Genomic DNA, 20,392 nt, shown 5'->3' with positions numbered 1-20,392 from the left:
TCTTGTGGAGGTACTTGTATTATTTTCCAAGATACAGCTATTGGTTATATTGTATATTTGAAAATAACACACCTTGGGTGTGTATTTGTTTTATTTTCCGAGATACAGCAAAGGGTTATATTTGTATTTTTGAAAATAACACAGCTTGTGGGTGAATTTGTATTATTTTCCAAGATACAGCTAAGGGTTGTATATGCATTTTTAAATAATAACACAGCTTGGGGGTGTATATGTATTATTTTCCGAGATACAGCTAAGGGTTGTATTTGTATTTTTGAAAATAACAGAGCTTGGGGGTGTATTTGTATTATTTTCCGAGATATAGCTAAGGTTTGTATTTGTATTTTTGAAAATTACACAACTTGGAGGTGTTTTTGTATTATTTTCCGAGATACAGCTAACGGATGTATTTGTATTTTTGAAAATAACACAGCTTTGGGGTGTATTTGTATTATTTTCCGAGATACTGCTATGGGTTGTATTTGTATTTTTGAAAATAACACAGCTTGGGGGTGTATTTCTATTATTTTCCGAGATACAGCTCAGGGTTTTATTTGTATTTTTGAAAATAACACAGCTTGGGGATGTATTTGTACTATTTTCCAAGATACAGCTATGGCTTGTATTTGTATTTTTGAAAATAACAGAGCTTGGGGGTGTATTTGTATTATTTTCTGCGATACAGCTCATGGTTTTATTTGTATTTTTGAAAATAACACAGCTTGTCGGTGTATTTGTATTATTTTCCGAGATACAGCTAAGGGTTGTATTTGTATTTTTGAAAATAACCATGCTTGGGGTTGTATTTGTATTATTTTCCGCGATACAGTTATGGGCTGTATTTGTATTTTTGAAAATAATACAGCTTGGGTGAGTATATGTATTATTTTTCGAGATACAGCTAAGGGTTGTATTTGTATTTTTGAAAATTACACAACTTGGGGGTGTATTTGTATTATTTTCCGAGATACAGCTATGGGTTGTATTTGTATTTTTGAAAATAACACAGCTTGGGCGTGTATTTGTATTAATTTCCGAGATACAGCTAAGGGTTGTATTTGTATTTTTGAAAATAACACAACTTGGGGGTGTATTTGTATTATTTTCCGAGATACTGCTATGGGTTGTATTTGTATTTTTGAAAATAACACGGCTTGGTGGTGTATTTGTATTATTTTCCTAGATACAGCTCAGGATTGTATTTGTATTTTTGAAAATAACACTGCTTGTGGATGTATTTGTATTATTTTCCAAGATACAGATATTGGTTGTATTTGTATTTTTGAAAATAACTCAACTTGTGGGTGTATTTGTATTATTTTCCGAGATACAGCTCTGGGTTGTATTTGTATTTTGAAAAATAACACAGCTTGGGTGTGTATTTGTATTATTTTCTGAGATACAGCTAAGGGTTGTATTTGTATTTTTGAAAATAAACGAGCTTGGGGTGTATTTGTATTATTTTCTGAGATACAGCTAAGGGCTGTATTTGTATTTTTGAAAATAACACAGCTTTGGGGTGTAATTGTATTATTTTCCGAGATAAAGCTGTGGGTTGTATTTGTATTATTGAAAATAACAGAGCTTGGGGGTGCATTTGTATTATTTTCCGAGATACAGCTAAGGGTTGTATTTCTATTTTTTAAAATAACACAGCTAGAGGGTGTATTTGTATTATTTTCCGAGATACAGCTAAGGGTTGTATTTGCATTTTTGAAAATAACATATCTTGTGGAGGTACTTGTATTATTTTCCAAGATACAGCTATCGGTTATATTGTATTTTTGAAAATAACACACCTTGGGTGTGTATTTGTTTTATTTTCCGAGATACAGCAAAGTGTTATATTTGTATTTTTGAAAATAACACAGCTTGTGGGTGAATTTGTATTATTTTCCGAGATACAGCTAAGGGTTGTATATGCATTTTTAAATAATAACACAGCTTGGGGGTGTATATGTATTATTTTCCGAGATACAGCTAAGGGTTGTATTTGTATTTTTGAAAATAACAGAGCTTGGGGGTGTATTTGTATTATTTTCCGAGATATAGCTAAGTTTTGTATTTGTATTTTTGAAAATTACACAACTTGGAGGTGTATTTGGATTATTTTCCGAGATACAGCTAACGGATGTATTTGTATTTTTGAAAATAACACAGCTTTGGGGTGTATTTGTATTATTTTCTGAGATACTGCTATGGGTTGTATTTGTATTTTTGAAAATAACACACCTTGGGGGTGTATTTCTATTATTTTCCGAGATACAGCTCAGGGTTTTATTTGTATTTTTGAAAATAACACAGCTTGGGGATGTATTTGTATTATTTTACAAGATACAGCTATGGGTTATATTTCTATTTTTGAAAATAACAGAGCTTGGGGGTGTATTTGTATTATTTTCCGCGATACAGCTCAGGGTTGTATTTGTATTTTGGAAAATAACAGAGCTGGGGGTGTATATGTATTATATTCCGAGATACAGCTAAAGGTTGTATTTGTATTTTTGAAAATAACAGAGCTTGGGTGTGTATTTATATTATTTTCCGAGATACAGCTATGGGTTTTATGTGTATTTTTGAAAATAACACATATTGGGGGTGTATTTTTATTATTTTCCGAGATACAACTCAGGGTTTTATTTGTATTTTTGAAAATAACACAGCTTGGGGGTGTATTTATATTATTTTCAGAGATACAGCTAAGGATTGTATTTGTATTTTTGAAAATAACACAGCTTTGGGGTGTATTTGTATTATTTTCTGAGATACTGCTATGGGTTGTATTTGTATTTTTGAAAATAACACACCTTGGGGGTGTATTTCTATTATTTTCCGAGATACAGCTCAGGGTTTTATTTGTATTTTTGAAAATAACACAGCTTGGGGATGTATTTGTATTATTTTACAAGATACAGCTATGGGTTATATTTCTATTTTTGAAAATAACAGAGCTTGGGGGTGTATTTGTATTATTTTCCGCGATACAGCTCAGGGTTGTATTTGTATTTTGGAAAATAACAGAGCTGGGGGTGTATATGTATTATATTCCGAGATACAGCTAAAGGTTGTATTTGTATTTTTGAAAATAACAGAGCTTGGGTGTGTATTTATATTATTTTCCGAGATACAGCTATGGGTTTTATGTGTATTTTTGAAAATAACACATATTGGGGGTGTATTTTTATTATTTTCCGAGATACAACTCAGGGTTTTATTTGTATTTTTGAAAATAACACAGCTTGGGGGTGTATTTATATTATTTTCAGAGATACAGCTAAGGATTGTATTTGTATTTTTGAAAATAACACAGCTTGGGGGTGTATTTGTATTACTTTCCGAGATACAGCTAAGGGTTTTATTTCTATTTTTGAAAATAACACATCTTTCGGGTGTATTTGTATTATTTTCCGAGATACAGCTCAGGGTTGTATTAGTATTTTTGAAAGTAACACAGCTTCGGGGTGTATTTGTATTATTTTACAAGATACAGCTATGGGTTGTATTTTTGTTTTTGAAAGTTACACAGCTTTGGGGTTTATTTGTATTATTTTCCCAGATACAGCTCAGGGTTGCATTTGTAGTTTGGAAAATAACACAGCTTCGGGGTGTATTTGTATTATTTTACAAGATACAGCTATGGGTTGTATTTTTGTTTTTGAAAATTACACAGCTTCGTGGTGTATTTGTATTATTTTCTGATATACAGCTAAGGGCTGTATTTGTATTTTTGAAAATAACAGAGCTTGGGGGTGTATTTGTATTATTTTTCGATATACAGCTATGGGTTTTATTTGTATTTTTGAAAATAACACAGCTTGGGGTTGTATTTGTATTATTTTCCGAGATACAGCTCAGGGTTTTATTTTTATTTTGGAAAATAACACAGCTTGGGGGTGTATTTGTATTATTTTCCAAGATATAGATAAGGATTGTATTTGTATTTTTGAAAATAAACGAGCTTGGGGGTGTATTTGTATTATTTTCCGAGATAGAGCTAAGGGCTGTATTTGTATTTTTAAAAAATATCACTGCTTGGTGGTGTATTTGTATTATTTTCCGAGATACAGCTGTGGGTTGTATTTTTATTTTTGAAAATAACAGAGCTTGGGGGTGTATTTATATTATTTTCTGAGATACAGATATGGGTTTTATTTGTATTTTTGAAAATAAAACCGCTTGGTGGTGTATTTGTATTATTATCCGAGATACAGCTCAGGGTTGTATTTGTATTTTGGAAAATAACACAGCTTCGGGGTGTATTTGTATTATTTTACAAGATACAGCTATGGGTTGTAATTGTATTTTTGACATAACACATCTTGGGGGTGTTTTTGTATTATTTTCCGAGATACAGCTCGGGGTTGTATTTGTATTTTGGAAAATAACACAGCTTGGGGGTGTATTTATATTATTTTTCAATTTACAGCTATGGGTTGTATTTGTATTTTTGTAAATAACACAGATTGGCCGTTTATTTGTATTATTTTCTGAGATACAGCTCAGGGTTTTATTTGTATTTTGGAAAATAACACAGCTTGGGGGTGTATTTGTATTATTTTATGAAATATAGCTAAGGGTTTTATTTGTATTTTTGAAAATAAACGAGTTTGGGGGTGTATTTGTATTATTTTCTGAGATACAGCTAAGGGCTTTATTTGTATTTTTGAAAATAACACAGCTTTGGGGAGTATTTGTATTATTTTCCGAGATACAGCTAAGGGCTGTATTTGTATTTTTAAAAATATCACTGCTTGGTGGTGTATTTGTATTATTTTCTGAGATACAGCTGTGGGTTGTATTTTTATTTTTGAAAATAACAGAGCTTGGTGGTGTATTTATATTATTTTCTGAGATACAGATATGGGTTGTATTTGTATTTTTGAAAATAAACGAGCTTGGGGGTGTATTTGTATTATTTTCCGATATACAGGTAAGGGCTGTATTTGTATTTTTGAAAACAACACAACTTGGGGGTGTATTTGTATTATTTTCCGAGATACAGCTAAGTGTTGTATTTGTGTTTTTGAAAATAACAGAGCTTGGGGGTGTATTTGTATTATTTTCCGAGATACAGCTAAGGGTTGTATTTGTATTTTTGAAAATAACACTGCTTTGTGGTTTTTTTGTAGTATATTCCGAGATACAGCTCAGGGTTGTATTTGTATTTTGCAAAATAACACAGCTTGAGGGTGTATTTGTATTATTTTCCGAGATACAGCTAAGGGTTGTATTTGTATTTTCGGAAATAAACGAGCTTGGGGGTGTATTTGTATTATTTTCTGAGATACAGCTAAGGGCTCTATTTGTATTTTTGAAAATAACACAGCTTTGGGGTGTATTTGTATTATTTTCCGAGATAAAGCTGTGGGTTGTATTTGTATTTTTGAAAATAACAGAGCTTGGGGGTGTATTTGTATTATTTTCCGAGATACAGCTAAGGGTTGTATTTGTATTTTTGAAAATAACACAGCTTTCGGGTGTTTTTGTATTATTTTCCGAGATACAGCTCAGGGTTGTATTTGTATTTTTGATAATAACGCAGCTTGGGGGTGTATTTGTATTATTTTCCGAGTTACAGCTCAGGGTTTTATTTGTATTTTTGAAAAAAACACAGCTTGGGGGTGTATTTGTATTATTTTCCGAGATACAGCTAAGGATTGTATTTGTATTTTTGAAAATAACACAGCTTGGGGGAGTATTTGTATTATTTTCGGAGATACAGCTATGGGTTGTATTTGTATTTCTGAAAATAACACAGCTTGGGGGTGTGTTTCTATTATTATCCGAGATACAGCTCAGGGTTGTATTTGTATTTTTCAAAATAACACAGCTTGGGGGTGTATTTGTATTATATTCCGAGATACAGTTCAGGGTTGTATTTGTATTTTGGAAAATAACACAGCTTGTGGGTGTATTTGTATTATTTTCCGAGATACAGCTAAGGGTTGTATTTGTATTTTTGAAAATAAACGAGCTTGGTTGTGTATTTGTATTATTTTCCGAGATACAGCTTAGGGCTGTATTTGTATTTTTGTAAATAACACAGCATGGGGGTATATTTGTATTATTTTCCGAGATACAGCTAAGTGTTGTATTTGTATTTTGGAAAATAAAACAGCTTGTGGGTGTATTTGTATTATTTTCCGAGATACAGCTAAGGGTTGTATTTGTATTTTTGAAAATAACACAGCTTGTGGGTGTATTTGTATTATTTTCCGAGATACAGTTATGGGCTGTATTTGTATTTTTGAAAATAACCATGCTTGGGTGTGTATATGTATTATTTTTCGAGATACAGCTAAGGGTTGTATTTGTATTTTTGAAAATAACAGAGCTTGTGGGTTCATTTGTATTATTTTCTGAGATACAGCTAAGGGTTGTATTTGTATATTTGAAAATTACACAACTTGGGGGTGTATTTGTATTATTTTCTGAGATACAGCTATGGGTTGTATTTGTATTTTTGAAAATAACACAGCTTGGGCGTGTATTTGTATTAATTTCCGAGATACAGCTAAGGGTTGTATTTGTATTTTTGAAAATTACACAACTTGGGGGTGTATTTGTATTATTTTCCGAGATACTGCTATGGGTTGTATTTGTATTTTTGAAAATAACACTGCTTGTGGATGTATTTGTATTATTTTCCAAGATACAGATATTTGTTGTATTTGTATTTTTGAAAATAACTCAGCTTGTGGGTGTATTTGTATAATTTTCCGAGATACTGCTCTGGGTTGTATTTGTATTTTGAAAAATAACACAGCTTGGGTGTTTATTTGTATTATTTTCTGAGATACAGCTAAGGGTTGTATTTGTATTTTTGAAAATAAACGAGCTTGGGGTGTATTTGTATTATTTTCTGAGATACAGCTAAGGGCTGTATTTGTATTTTTGAAAATAACACAGCTTTGGGGTGTAATTGTATTATTTTCCGAGATAAAGCTGTGGGTTGTATTTGTATTATTGAAAATAACAGAGCTTGGGGGTGCATTTGTATTATTTTCCGAGATACAGCTCAGGGTTGTATTTGTATTTTTGAAAATAACACAGCTTGGGGGTGTATTTGTATTATTTTCCGAGATACTGCTATGGGTTGTATTTGTATTTTTGAAAATAACACAGCTTGGGGGAGTATTTGTATTATTTTCGGAGATACAGCTATGGGTTCTATTTGTATTTCTGAAAATAACACAGCTTGGGGGTGTGTTTCTATTATTATCCGAGATACAGCTCAGGGTTGTATTTGTATTTTTCAAAATAACACAGCTTGGGGGTGTATTTGTATTATATTCCGAGATACAGTTCAGGGTTGTATTTGTATTTTGGAAAATAACACAGCTTGTGGGTGTATTTTTATTATTTTCCGAGATACAGCTAAGGGTTATATATGTATTTTTGAAAATAAACGAGCTTGGGGGTGTATTTGTATTATTTTCCGAGATATAGCTAAGGTTTGTATTTGTATTTTTGAAAATTACACAACTTGGAGGTGTTTTTGTATTATTTTCCGAGATACAGCTAACGGATGTATTTGTATTTTTGAAAATAACACAGCTTTGGGGTGTATTTGTATTATTTTCCGAGATACTGCTATGGGTTGTATTTGTATTTTTGAAAATAACACAGCTTGGGGGTGTATTTCTATTATTTTCCGAGATACAGCTCAGGGTTTTATTTGTATTTTTGAAAATAACACAGCTTAGGGATGTATTTGTATTATTTTCCAAGATACAGCTATGGGTTGTATTTGTATTTTTGAAAATAACAGAGCTTGGGGGTGTATTTGTATTATTTTCTGCGATACAGCTCAGGGTTGTATTTGTATTTTTGAAAATAACACAGCTTGGGGGTGTATTTGTATTACTTTCCGAGATACAGCTAAGGGTTTTATTTCTATTTTTGAAAATAACACATCTTTCGGGTGTATTTGTATTATTTTCCGAGATACAGCTCAGGGTTGTATTAGTATTTTTGAAAGTAACACAGCTTCGGGGTGTATTTGTATTATTTTACAAGATACAGCTATGGGTTATGTTTTTGTTTTTGAAAGTTACACAGCTTGGGGGTTTATTTGTATTATTTCCCCAGATACAGCTCAGGGTTGCATTTGTATTTTGGAAAATAACACAGCTTCGGGGTGTATTTGTATTATTTTACAAGATACAGCTATGGGTTGTATTTTTGTTTTTGAAAATTACACAGCTTCGTGGTGTATTTGTATTATTTTCTGATATACAGCTAAGGGCTGTATTTGTATTTTTGAAAATAACACAGCTTGGGGGTGTATTTGTATTATTTTCCGAGATACAGCTATGGGTTGTATTTGTATTTTTGAAAATAACACAGCTTGGGGTTGTATTTGTATTATTTTCCGAGATACAGCTCAGGGTTTTATATTTATTTTGGAAAATAACACAGCTTGTGGGTGTATTTGTATTATTTTCCAAGATATAGATAAGGGTTGTATTTGTATTTTTGAAAATAAACGAGCTTGGGGGTGTATTTGTATTATTTTCCGAGATACAGCTAAGGGCTGTATTTGTATTTTTAAAAAATATCACTGCTTGGTGGTGTATTTGTATTATTTTCCGAGATACAGCTGTGGGTTGTATTTTTATTTTTGAAAATAACAGAGCTTGGGGGTGTATTTATATTATTTTCTGAGATACAGATATGGGTTTTATTTGTATTTTTGAAAATAAAACCGCTTGGTGGAGTATTTGTATTATTATCCGAGATACAGCTCAGGGTTGTATTTGTATTTTGGATAATAACACAGCTTCGGGTTGTATTTGTATTATTTTACAAGATACAGCTATGGGTTGTAATTGTATTTTTGAAATAACACATCTTGGGGGTGTATTTGTATTATTTTTCGAGATACAGCTCAGGGTTGTATTTGTATTTTGGAAAATAACACAGCTTGGGGGTGTATTTATATTATTTTTCAATTTACAGCTATGGGTTGTATTTGTATTTTTATAAATAACACAGACTGGCCGTGTATTTGTATTATTTTCTGAGATACAGCTCAGGGTTGTATTTGTATTTTGGAAAATAACACAGCTTGGGGGTGTATTTGTATTATTTTACGAGATATAACTAAGGGTTGTATTTGTATTTGTGAAAATAAACGAGTTTGGGGGTGTATTTGTATTATTTTCCGAGATACAGCTAAGGGTTGTATTTGTATTTTGGGAAATAAACGAGCTTGGGGGTGTATTTGTATTATTTTCTGAGATACAGCTAAGGGCTGTATTTGTATTTTTGAAAATAACACAGCTTTGGGGTGTATTTGTATTATTTTCCGAGATAAAGCTGTGGGTTGTATTTGTATTTTTCAAAATAACAGAGCTTGGGGGTGTATTTGTATTATTTTCCGAGATACAGCTAAGGGTTGTATTTGTATTTTTGAAAATAACACAGCTTTGTGGTGTTTTTGTATTATTTTCCGAGATACAGCTCAGGGTTGTATTTGTATTTTTGATAATAACGCAGCTTGGGGGTGTATTTGTATTATTTTCCGAGTTACAGCTCAGGGTTTTATTTGTATTTTTGAAAAAAACACAGCTTGGGGGTGTATTTGTATTATTTTCCGAGATACAGCTAAGGAGTGTATTTGTATTTTTGAAAATAACACAGCTTGGGGGAGTATTTGTATTATTTTCGGAGATACAGCTATGGGTTGTATTTGTATTTCTGAAAATAACACAGCTTGGGGGTGTGTTTCTATTATTATCCGAGATACAGCTCAGGGTTGTATTTGTATTTTTCAAAATAACACAGCTTGGGGGTGTATTTGTATTATATTCCGAGATACAGTTCAGGGTTGTATTTGTATTTTGGAAAATAACACAGCTTGTGGGTGTATTTGTATTATTTTCCGAGATACAGCTAAGGGTTGTATTTGTATTTTTGAAAATAAACGAGCTTGTTTGTGTATTTGTATTATTTTCCGAGATACAGCTTAGGGATGTATTTGTATTTTTGTAAATAACACAGCATGGGGGTGTATTTGTATTATTTTCCGAGATACAGCTAATGGTTGTATTTGTATTTTTGAAAATAACCATGCTTGGGGGTGTATTTGTATTATTTTCCGAGATACAGCTAAGGGTTGTATTTGTATTTTTGAAAATAACCATGCTTGGGGGTGTATTTGTATTATTTTCCGCGATACAGTTATGGGCTGTATTTGTATTTTTGAAAATAATACAGCTTGGGTGTGTATATGTATTATTTGTCGAGATACAGCTAAGGGTTGTATTTATATTTTTGAAAATAACAGAGCTTGTGGATTCATTTGTATTATTTTCTGAGATACAGCTAAGGGTTGTATTTGTATTTTTGAAAATTACACAACTTGGGGGTGTATTTGTATTATTTTCCGAGATACAGCTATGGGTTGTATTTGTATTTTTGAAAATAACACAGCTTGGGCGTGTATTTGTATTAATTTCCGAGATAAAGCTAAGGGTTGTATTTGTATTTTTGAAAATTACACAACTTGGGGGTGTATTTGTATTATTTTCCGAGATACTGCTATGGGTTGTATTTGTATTTTTGAAAATAACACTGCTTGTGGATGTATTTGTATTATTTTCCAAGATACAGATATTGGTTGTATTTGTATTTTTGAAAATAACTCAGCTTGTGGGTGTATTTGTATTATTTTCCGAGATACAGCTCTGGGTTGTATTTGTATTTTGAAAAATAACACAGCTTGGGTGTGTATTTGTATGATTTTCTGAGATACAGCTAAGGGTTGTATTTGTATTTTTGAAAATAAACGAGCTTGGGGTGTATTTGTATTATTTTCTGAGATACAGCTAAGGGCTGTATTTGTATTTTTGAAAATAACACAGCTTTGGGGTGTAATTGTATTATTTTCCGAGATAAAGCTGTGGGTTGTATTTGTATTATTGAAAATAACAGAGCTTGGGGGTGCATTTGTATTATTTTCCGAGATACAGCTATGGGTTGTATTTGTATTATTGAAAATAACACAGCTTGGGGGTGCATTTGTATTATTTTCCGAGATACAGCTAAGGGTTGTATTCGTATTTTTGAAAATAACACAGCTAGTGGGTGTATTTGTATTATTTTCCGAGATACAGCTAAGGGTTGTATTTGTATTTTTGAAAATAACACAGCTAGTGGGTGTAATTGTATTATTTTCCAAGTTACAGCTAAGGGTTTTATTTGCATTTTTGAAAATAACATATCTTGTGGAGGTACTTGTATTATTTTCCAAGATACAGCTATCGGTTATATTGTATTTTTGAAAATAATACACCTTCGGTGTGTATTTGTTTTATTTTCCGAGATACAGCAAAGGGTTATATTTGTATTTTTGAAAATAACACAGCTTGTGGGTTAATTTGTATTATATTCCGAGATACAGCTAAGTGTTGTATATGCATTTTTAAATAATAACACAGCTTGGGGGTGTATATGTATTATTTTCCGAGATACAGCTAAGGGTTGTATTTGTATTTTTGAAAATAACAGAGCTTGGGGGTGTATTTGTATTATTTTCCGAGATATAGCTAAGGTTTGTATTTGTATTTTTGAAAATTACACAACTTGGAGGTGTTTTTGTATTATTTTCCGAGATACAGCTAACGGATGTATTTGTATTTTTGAAAATAACACAGCTTTGGGGTGTATTTGTATTATTTTCCGAGATACTGCCATGGGTTGTATTTGTATTTTTGAAAATAACACAGCTTGGGGGTGTATTTCTATTATTTTCCGAGATACAGCTCAGGGTTTTATTTGTATTTTTGAAAATAACACAGCTTGGGGATGTATTTGTATTATTTTCCAAGATACAGCTATGGGTTGTATTTGTATTTTTGAAAATAACAGAGCTTGGGGGTGTATTTGTATTATTTTCTGTGATACAGCTCAGGGTTGTATTTGTATTTTGGAAAATAACAGAGCATGGGTGTGTATTTATATTATTTTCCGAGATACAGCTATGGGTTTTATATGTATTTTTGAAAATAACACATATTGGGGGTGTATTTTTATTATTTTCCGAGATACAACTAAGGGTTTTATTTGTGTTTTTGAAAATAACACAGCTTTGGGGTGTATTTATATTATTTTCAGAGATACAGCTAAGGATTGTATTTGTATTTTTGAAAATAACACAGCTTGGGGGTGTATTTGTATTACTTTCCGAGATACAGCTAAGGGTTTTATTTCTATTTTTGAAAATAACACATCTTTCGGGTGTATTTGTATTATTTTCCGAGATACAGCTCAGGGTTGTATTAGTATTTTTGAAAGTAACACAGCTTCAGGGTGTATTTGTATTATTTTACAAGATACAGCTATGGGTTAAGTTTTTGTTTTTGAAAGTTACACAGCTTTGGGGTTTATTTGTATTATTTTCCCAGATACAGCTCAGGGTTGCATTTGTATTTTGGAAAATAACACAGCTTCGGGGTGTATTTGTATTATTTTACAAGATACAGCTATGGGTTGTATTTTTGTTTTTGAAAATTACACAGCTTCGTGGTGTATTTGTATTATTTTCTGATATACAGCTAAGGGCTGTATTTGTATTTTTGAAAATAACAGAGCTTGGGGGTGTATTTGTATTATTTTCCGAGATACAGCTATGGGTTGTATTTGTATTTTTGAAAATAACACAGCTTGGGGTTGTATTTGTATTATTTTCCGAGATACAGCTCAGGGTTTTATTTTTATTTGGGAAAATAACACAGCTTGGGGGTGTATTTGTATTATTTTCCAAGATATAGATAAGGGTTGTATTTGTATTTTTGAAAATAAACGAACTTGGGGGTGTATTTGTATTATTTTCCGAGATACAGCTAAGGGCTGTATTTGTATTTTTAAAAAATATCACTGCTTGGTGGTGTATTTGTATTATTTTCCGAGATACAGCTGTGGGTTGTATTTTTATTTTTGAAAATAACAGAGCTTGGGGGTGTATTTATATTATTTTCTGAGATACAGATATGGGTTTTATTTGTATTTTTGAAAATAAAACCGCTTGGTGGAGTATTTGTATTATTATCCGAGATACAGCTCAGGGTTGTATTTGTATTTTGGAAAATAACACAGCTTCGGGTTGTATTTGTATTATTTTACAAGATACAGCTATGGGTTGTAATTGTATTTTTGAAATAACACATCTTGTGGTTGTATTTGTATTATTTTTCGAGATACAGCTCAGGGTTGTATTTGTATTTTGGAAAATAACACAGCTTGGGGGTGTATTTATATTATTTTTCAATTTACAGCTATGGGTTGTATTTGTATTTTTGAAAATAACACAGATTGGCCGTGTATTTGTATTATTTTCGGAGATACAGCTCAGGGTTGTATTTGTATTTTGGAAAATAACACAGCTTGGGGGTGTATTTGTATTATTTTACGAGATATAACTAAGGGTTGTATTTGTATTTGTGAAAATAAACGAGTTTGGGGGTGTATTTGTATTATTTTCCGAGATACAGCTAAGGGTTGTATTTGTATTTTGGGAAATAAACGAGCTTGGGGGTGTATTTGTATTATTTTCTGAGATACAGCTAAGGGCTGTATTTGTATTTTTGAAAATAACACAGCTTTGGGGTGTATTTGTATTATTTTCCGAGATAAAGCTGTGGGTTGTATTTGTATTTTTGAAAATAACAGAGCTTGGGGGTGTATTTGTATTATTTTCCGAGATACAGCTAAGGGTTGTATTTGTATTTTTGAAAATAACACAGCTTTGTGGTGTTTTTGTATTATTTTCCGAGATACAGCTCAGGGTTGTATTTGTATTTTTGATAATAACGCAGCTTGGGGGTGTATTTGTATTATTTTCCGAGTTACAGCTCAGGGTTTTATTTGTATTTTTGAAAAAAACACAGCTTGGGGGTGTATTTGTATTATTTTCCGAGATACAGCTAAGGAGTGTATTTGTATTTTTGAAAATAACACAGCTTGGGGGAGTATTTGTATTATTTTCGGAGATACAGCTATGGGTTGTATTTGTATTTCTGAAAATAACACAGCTTGGGGGTGTGTTTCTATTATTATCCGAGATACAGCTCAGGGTTGTATTTGTATTTTTCAAAATAACACAGCTTGGGGGTGTATTTGTATTATATTCCGAGATACAGTTCAGGGTTGTATTTGTATTTTGGAAAATAACACAGCTTGTGGGTGTATTTGTATTATTTTCCGAGATACAGCTAAGGGTTGTATTTGTATTTTTGAAAATAAACGAGCTTGGTTGTGTATTTGTATTATTTTCCGAGATACAGCTTAGGGATGTATTTGTATTTTTGAAAATAATACAGCTTGGGTGTGTATATGTATTATTTTTCGAGATACAGCTAAGGGTTGTATTTATGTTTTTGAAAATAACAGAGCTTGTGGGTTCATTTGTATTATTTTCTGAGATACAGCTAAGGGTTGTATTTGTATTTTTGAAAATTACACAACTTGGGGGTGTATTTGTATTATTTTCCGAGATACAGCTATGGGTTGTATTTGTAATTTTGAAAATAACACAGCTTGGGCGTGTATTTGTATTAATTTCCGAGATACAGCTAAGGGTTGTATTTGTATTTTTGAAAATTACACAACTTGGGGGTGTATTTGTATTATTTTCCGAGATACTGCTATGGGTTGTATTTGTATTTTTGAAAATAACACTGCTTGTGGATGTATTTGTATTATTTTCCAAGATACAGATATTGGTTGTATTTGTATTTTTGAAAATAACTCAGCTTGTGGGTGTATTTGTATTATTTTCCGAGATACAGCTCTGGGTTGTATTTGTATTTTGAAAAATAACACAGCTTGGGTGTGTATTTGTATTATTTTCTGAGATACAGCTAAGGGTTGTATTTGTATTTTTGGAAATAAACGAGCTTGGGGTGTATTTGTATTATTTTCTGAGATACAGCTAAGGGCTGTATTTGTATTTTTGAAAATAACACAGCTTTGGGGTGTAATTGTATTATTTTCCGAGATAAAGCTGTGGGTTGTATTTGTATTATTGAAAATAACAGAGCTTGGGGGTGCATTTGTATTATTTTCCGAGATACAGCTATGGGTTGTATTTGTATTATTGAAAATAACACAGCTTGGGGGTGCATTTGTATTATTTTCCGAGATACAGCTAAGGGTTGTATTTGTATTTTTGAAAATAACACAGCTAGTGGGTGTATTTGTATTATTTTCCGAGATACAGCTAAGGGTTGTATTTGTATTTTTGAAAATAACACAGCTAGTGGGTGTAATTGTATTATTTTCCAAGTTACAGCTAAGGGTTTTATTTGCATTTTTGAAAATAACATATCTTGTGGAGGTACTTGTATTATTTTCCAAGATACAGCTATCGGTTATATTGTATTTTTGAAAATAACACACCTTGGGTGTGTATTTGTTTTATTTTCCGAGATACAGCAAAGGGTTATATTTGTATTTTTGAAAATAACACAGCTTGTGGGTGAATTTGTATTATTTTCCGAGATACAGCTAAGGGTTGTATATGTATTTTCAAATAATAACACAGCTTGGGGGTGTATATGTATTATTTTCCGAGATACAGCTAAGGGTTGTATTTGTATTTTTGAAAATAACAGAGCTTGGGGGTGTATTTGTATTATTTTCCGAGATATAGCTAAGGTTTGTATTTGTATTTTTGAAAATTACACAACTTGGAGGTGTTTTTGTATTATTTTCCGAGATACAGCTAACGGATGTATTTGTATTTTTGAAAATAACACAGCTTTGGGGTGTATTTGTATTATTTTCCGAGATACTGCTATGGGTTTTATTTGTATCTTTGAAAATAACACAGCTTGGGGGTGTATTTCTATTATTTTCCGAGATACAGCTCAGGGTTTTATTTGTATTTTTGAAAATAACACAGCTTGGGGATGTATTTGTATTATTTTCCAAGATACAGCTATGGGTTGTATTTGTATTTTTGAAAATAACAGAGCTTGGGGGTGTATTTGTATTATTTTCTGCGATACAGCTCAGGGTTGTATTTGTATTTTGGAAAATAACAGAGCTTGGGGGTGTATTTGTATTATATTCCGAGATACAGCTAAAGGTTGTATTTGTATTTTTGAAAATAACAGAGCTTGGGTGTGTATTTATATTATTTTCCGAGATACAGCTATGGGTTTTATATGTATTTTTGAAAATAACACATATTGGGGGTGTATTTTTATTATTTTCCGAGATACAACTAAGGGTTTTATTTGTATTTTTGAAAATAACACAGCTTGGGGGTGTATTTATATTATTTTCAGAGATACAGCTAAGGATTGTATTTGTATTTTTGAAAATAACACAGCTTGGGGGTGTATTTGTATTACTTTCCGAGATACAGCTAAGGGTTTTATTTCTATTTTTGAAAATAACACATCTTTCGGGTGTATTTGTATTATTTTCCGAGATACAGCTCAGGGTTATATTAGTATTTTTGAAAGTAACACAGCTTCGGGGTGTATTTGTATTATTTTACAAGATACAGCTATGGGTTATGTTTTGTTTTTGAAAGTTACACAGCTTTGGGGTTTATTTGTATTATTTTCCCAGATACAGCTCAGGGTTGCATTTGTATTTTGGAAAATAACACAGCTTCGGGGTGTATTTGTATTATTTTACAAGATACAGCTATGGGTTGTATTTTTGTTTTTGAAAATTACACAGCTTCGTGGTGTATTTGTATTATTTTCTGATATACAGCTAAGGGCTGTATTTGTATTTTTGAAAATAACAGAGCTTGGGGGTGAATTTGTATTATTTTCCGAGATACAGCTATGGGTTGTATTTGTATTTTTGAAAATAACACAGCTTGGGGTTGTATTTGTATTATTTTCCGAGATACAGCTCAGGGTTTTATTTTTATTTTGGAAAATAACACAGCTTGGGGGTGTATTTGTATTATTTTCCAAGATATAGATAAGGGTTGTATTTGTATTTTTGAAAATAAACGAGCTTGGGGGTGTATTTGTATTATTTTCCGAGATACAGCTAAGGGCTGTATTTGTATTTTTAAAAAATATCACTGCTTGGTGGTGTATTTGTATTATTTTCCGAGATACAGCTGTGGGTTGTATTTTTATTTTTGAAAATAACAGAGCTTGGGGGTGTATTTATATTATTTTCTGAGATACAGATATGGGTTTTATTTGTATTTTTGAAAATAAAACCGCTTGGTGGAGTATTTGTATTATTATCCGAGATACAGCTCAGGGTTGTATTTGTATTTTGGAAAATAACACAGCTTCGGGGTGTATTTGTATTATTTTACAAGATACAGCTATGGGTTGTAATTGTATTTTTGAAATAACACATCTTGGGGGTGTATTTGTATTATTTTTCGAGATACAGCTCAGGGTTGTATTTGTATTTTGGAAAATAACACAGCTTGGGGGTGTATTTATATTATTTTTCAATTTACAACTATGGGTTGTATTTGTATTTTTGAAAATAACACAGATTGGCCGTGTATTTGTATTATTTTCTGAGATACAGCTCAGGGTTGTATTTGTATTTTGGAAAATAACACAGCTTAGGGGTGTATTTGTATTATTTTACGAGATATAACTAAGCGTTGTATTTGTGTTTGTGAAAATAAACGAGTTTGGGGGTGTATTTGTATTATTTTCTGAGATACAGCTAAGGGCTTTATTTGTATTTTTGAAAATAACACAGCTTTGGGGAGTATTTGTATTATTTTCCTAGATACAGCTAAGGACTGTATTTGTATTTTTAAAAATAACAGAGCTTGGTGGTGTATTTGTATTATATTCCGAGATACAGCTGTGGTTTGTATTTGTATTTTTGAAAATAACAGAGCTTGGGTGTGTATTTGTATTATTTTCCGAGATACAGCTCAGGGTTGTATTTGTATTTTTGAAAATAACACAGCTTGGGGGTGTATTTGTATTATTTTCCGAGATACAGCTATGTATTGTATTTGTATTTTTGAAAATAACAGAGCTTGGCGGTGTATTTGTATTATTTTCCGAGATACAGCTAAGGGTTGTATTTGTATTTTTGAAAATAACACAGCTTGGGTGTGTATTTGTATTATTTTCCCAGATACAGATAAGGTTTGTATTTGTCTTTTGGAAAATAACACAGCTTGGGGGTGTATTTGTATTATTTTCTGATATACAGCTAAGGGCCGTATTTGTATTTTTGAAAATAACACAATTTGTTGGTGTATTTGTGTTATTTTCCGAGATACAGTAAAGGGTTGTATTTGTATTTTTGAAAATAACACAGCTTGGGTGTGTATTTGTATTATTTTCCGAGATACAGCTAAGGGTTGTATTTGTATTTTGGAAAATAAGACATCTTGTGGGTGTATTTGAATTATTTTCCGAGATACAGCTCAAGATTGTATTTGTATTTTTAAAAATAACACAGCTTGGGGGTGTATTTGTATTATTTTCTGAGATACAGCTAAGATCTTTATTTGTATTTTTGAAAATAACACAGCTTTGGGGAGTATTTCTATTATTTTCCAAGATACAGACGTGGTTTGTGTTTGTATTTTTGAAAATAATGCAGCTTGGGAGTGTATTTTTATTATTTTCCGAGATACAGCTAAGGGTTGTATATGTATTATTGAAAATAACACAGCTTGGGGGTGTTTTTGTGTTATTTTCCGAGATTCAGCTCAGGGTGGTATTTGTATTTTTGTAAATAACACAGCTTGGGGGAGTATTTGTATTATTTTCCGAGATACAGCTATGGGTTGTATTTGTATTTTTGAAAATAACACATCTTGGGAGTGTATTTCTATTATTATCCTAGATATAGCTCAGTGTTGTATTTCTATTTTTGAAAATAACACAGCTTGTGGGTGTATTTGTATTATTTTCCAAGATACAGCTATGGGTTGTATTTGTATTTTGGAAATTAACACAGCTTGGGTGTGTATTTGTATTATTTTCCGAGATACAGCTCAGGGTGGTATTTATATTGTGGAAAATAACACAGCTTGGGGGTGTATTTGTATTATTTTCTGAGATACAGCTAAGTGTTGTATTTGTATTTCTGAAAATAAACGAGCTTGGGGGTGTATTTGTATTACTTTCTGAGATATAGCTAATGGCTGTATTGGTATTTTTGAAAATAACACATCTTTGGGGTGTAATTGTATTATTTTCTGAGATACAGCTGTGGGTTGTATTTGTATTTTTGAAAATAAAAAGAGCTTGGTGTGTATTTTTATTATTTTCCGAGATACAGCTAAGGTTTGTATTTGTATTTTTGAAAAGAACACAGTTTGGGGGTATTTTTGTATTATTTTCCGAGATACAGCTAAGGGTTGTATTTGTATTTTTGAAAATAACACAGCTTGTGGGTGTATTTGTATTATTTTCTGAGATACAGTGAAGGGTTTTATTTGTATTTTGGAAAATAACACAGCTTGTGGGTGTATTTGTATTATTTTCCGAGATACAGCTCAGGGTTGTATTTGTATTTTTGAAAATAACACAGCTTGGGGGTGTATTTGTATTATTTTCTGAGATACAGCTAAGGGTTGTATTTGTATTTTTGACAATAACCCAGCTTGTGGGAGTATTTGTATTATTTTCCGAGATACAGCTAAGGGCTGTATTTGTAGTTTTTGAAAATAACACAACTTGGGGTGTATATGTATTATTTTTCGAGATACAGCTATGGGTTATGTTTCTATTTTTGAAAATGACAGAGCTTGGGGTTGTATTTGTATTATTTTCTGACATACAGCTAAGGGTTGTATTTGTAGTTTGAAAATTACACAACTTGGGGATGTATTTGTATTATTTTCCGAGATACAGCTAACGGTTGTGTAAGTATTTTTGAAAATAACACAGCTTGGGGGTGTATTTGTATTATTTTCCGAGATAGAGCTATGGGTTTTATATGTATTTTTGAAAATAACACATATTGGGGGTGTATTTTTATAATTTTCCGAGATACAACTAAGGGTTTTATTTGTATTTTTGAAAATAACACAGCTTTGGGGTGTATTTATATTATTTTCAGAGATACAGCTAAGGATTGTATTTGTATTTTTGAAAATAACGCAGCTTGGGGGTGTATTTGTATTACTTTCCGAGATACAGCTAAGGGTTTTATTTCTATTTTTGAAAATAACACATCTTTCGGGTGTATTTGTATTATTTTCCGAGATACAGCTCAGGGTTGTATTAATATTTTTGAAAGTAACACAGCTTCGGGGTGTATTTGTATTATTTTACAAGATACAGCTATGGGTTATGTTTTTGTTTTTGAAAGTTACACAGCTTGGGGGTTTATTTGTATTATTTTCCCAGATACAGCTCAGGGTTGCATTTGTAGTTTGGAAAATAACACAGCTTCGGGGTGTATTTGTATTATT

This window comes from Saimiri boliviensis, chromosome 21 (assembly GCF_048565385.1).
Source record: "Saimiri boliviensis isolate mSaiBol1 chromosome 21, mSaiBol1.pri, whole genome shotgun sequence".
Taxonomy (NCBI): Eukaryota; Metazoa; Chordata; class Mammalia; order Primates; family Cebidae; genus Saimiri; species Saimiri boliviensis.
The sequence above is the reverse complement of the archived record's forward strand: the minus strand, read 5'-3'. Positions refer to the sequence as shown.